The following is a 2,946-nucleotide window of genomic DNA, read 5'->3' on the forward strand; positions in this document are numbered from 1 at the left end:
GGTGGCGGGTTCGAATCCCCAGCCCGGACCCGCCAAACAACAATGACGGCTGCAACCAAAAAATAGCTGGGCGTTGTGGCGGGCGCCTGTGGTCCCCAACTACTTGGGAGGCGGAGGCAGGAGACTCGCTTGAGCCCAGGGTTGGAGGTTGCATGCCATGGCACTCTGCCCAGGGGGACAGCTTGAGGCTCTGTCTCAAAAAAAAAAAAAGAAAGGTGGCCTATAGTTCCAGCTAGTTGGGAAGCTGAGGCAAGAGGATCCCTTGAGCCCAGGAATTTAAGGTTGCTATGAGCTGTGATGCTAGACACAAGAGTAAAACTCTGTCTCAAAAAAAAAAAGGGGGGGGCAGTGCCTGTGGCTCAGTGGGTAGGGCAACCAGCCCCATATACCAAGGGTGGCGGGTTCAAACCCGGCCCCAGCCAAACTGCAACAGCAACAAAAAAATAGCCGGGTATTGTGGCGGGCGCCTATAGTCCCAGCTACTCGGGAGGCTGAGGCAAGAGAATCACCGAAGACCAAGAGCTGGAGGTTGTTGTGAGGTGTGTGATGCCACAGTACTCTACCAAGGGTGATAAAGTGAGACTCTGTCTCTAAAAAAAAAAAAAAAAAAGAACCCACATCTTCTGATTTCCCACTATATTGCACTGAGAAAAAAATACTGTGTCAATTCAAAGTCAAAGGATTCCATCTAACTCCAATACTTTTGCTTCTTAGTATTTCTTTACCTCAAACTGTATTTCTGTACGTACATTTTATAATTTTTAGTTGTCAGTGTCTGAATTATACACTTTGTAAATAATTGTGATCTGTTTATAGGCAACATAGTCTCTGGGGACCTTCTTCTACTGCTAGGTGTTCTAGTAAGACCATGTGTTTAGAAATTCAAGCTTAATAATTTCTGTTAGTCTGGATGGCATGGAGTTAACATTCTACAATCTGGTTCAGTATCGGTTTATAGCTTAATTTATGTGGTCATACTTAAGTTATCTACATCAGTATATCTAATTTCTCAACCATAAGCATTCAAAGGGCAGGGGCTGAATACGATAATTTAGAATACGTAAAACAGAAGTTCTATTCATCAAATGATAGAAGTACCATGCTGGGCATCATTTAAAAGAACTAAACAAAACTAGCCAGTCGTTGTGATGGGCCCCTGTAGTCCTAGCTACTTGGGAGGGTGAGACAAAGGATCACTTGAGCCCAGGAGTTTGAGGTTGCCGTGAGCTATGATGCCACAGCACTCAACCCCCCATGGTGACAAAGTGAAATTCTATCTCAATTAAAAAAAAAAAAGGCTCAGCACCTGTAGCTCAGTGAGTAGGGCACCAGCCACATACATTGAGGCTAGTGGGTTCAAGCCCGGCCCCAGCCTACTAAACAACGACAATTACAACTAAATAATAGCCGGGTGTTGTGGCGGATGCCTGTAGTGCCAGCTATTTGGGAGGCTGAGGCAAGAGAATCCCTTAAGCCCAAGAGTTCGAGGTTGCTGTGAGCTGTGATGCCATAGCACTCTACCGAGGGTGACGTAGTGAGACTCTGTCTCAAAAACAAAAAACCCAAAAAACCCTAAACAATATGCATTAAGTCCTCACTTAACATTGTTCATAGTGTCTTGGAGCTGGCTATTTAAGTGAATCAGCATTTTTTATTTTTAATTTCTTTTTTCCGTTAGCAATTCTCTTGCCCTTTGCCTCTCAAGTAGCTGGGATTACAGGTACCCACCACAATGCTTGGCTTTTTTTTTTTTTTTTTTTTTGGTAGAGACAAGGGTCTTACTCTGGCTCACTCCAGATCATGCTGGCTTCAAACCTCTGAGCTCAGGCAATCCACCTACCTCGGCCTCCCATCGCACTAATACTACAAGCATGAGCCATCACACCTGGCCAGCACTTATTTATTTTTGAGACAGAGTCTTATTCTGTCACCCTGGGTAGAGTGCCAGTGGCATCATACCTCATAAAAACCTGAAAGTCTGGCAGCGCCTGTGGCTCAGTGAGTAGGGCTCCAGCCCCGTATATCAAGGGTGGTGGGTTTGAACCTGGCCCTGGCCAAACCGCAACAAAAATATAGCTGGGCATTGTGGTGGGTGCCTGTGGTCTCAGCTACTCAGGAGGCTGAGGCAAGAGAATTGCCTAAGCCCAAGAGCTGGAGGGTGCTGTGAGCTGTGATGCCACAGCACTCTACTGAGGGTGACGAAGTGAGATTCTGTCTCTAAAAAAAGAAAAAAAAAAGGGGTGGCGCCTGTGGCTCAAAGGGTAGGGCACCAGCCCCATATGCTGGAGGTAGTGGGTTCAAACCCAGCCCTGGCTAAAAATTGCAAATAAAGAAATAAATAAATAAATTTTCTTTAAAAAAAAAAAAAAGAAATATCAAACTCTTGGGCTCAAGGGATCCTCCTTCCTCAGCCTCCCAAGTAGCTGGGGACTATTGCACCTACCACAATATCCAGTTAATTTTTTCTATTTTTTGGTAGACAGAGGGTCTCACTCTTGCTTAAGCTGGTCTTGAAATTGGTGAGCTCAAATATTATCTACCTGCATCAGCCTCCCACAGTGCTAGGATTATAGGTGAGCGCCACCACACCCAGCAAGCAACAATATTTTTTAATCTCAAAGTTATGGCCAGGCACAGTGGCTCATGCCTGTAATCCTAGCACACTGGGAGGCCAAAGCTGGTAGACTGCCTGACCTCAGGAGTTTGAGACCAGCCTGAGCAAGAGCAAGACCCTGTCTCTAAAAAAATAAAATAGCCAGGTGTTGTGGTGGCCTATAGTATTAGCTATTTGGGAGGCTGAGGCAAGAGAATCACTTGAGCCCAAGCAGCTAGGGCTAGGATGCTGCAGCACTCTACCATCCTAGGACTAGAATGCCACTGCATTCAATCAAAGGAAGAGTCTGTCTCAAAAAAACAAAAAACAGGCTCGGCGCCTATAGCTCAACA

General features: G+C 45.7%; 1 protein-coding gene across 1 annotated transcript in view; it reads right to left on the reverse strand.

Moving 5' to 3' along the window:
• The window catches only part of GATAD2B (GATA zinc finger domain containing 2B), a 119,442-nt gene that overhangs the window by 11,562 nt on the left and 104,934 nt on the right, over window positions 1-2,946 (reverse strand). The window lies entirely within an intron of this gene.

The sequence above is a fragment of the Otolemur garnettii genome, unplaced genomic scaffold (genome assembly GCF_000181295.1).
Source record: "Otolemur garnettii isolate 467f Iridium unplaced genomic scaffold, OtoGar3 scaffold00244, whole genome shotgun sequence".
NCBI lineage: Eukaryota > Metazoa > Chordata > Mammalia > Primates > Galagidae > Otolemur > Otolemur garnettii.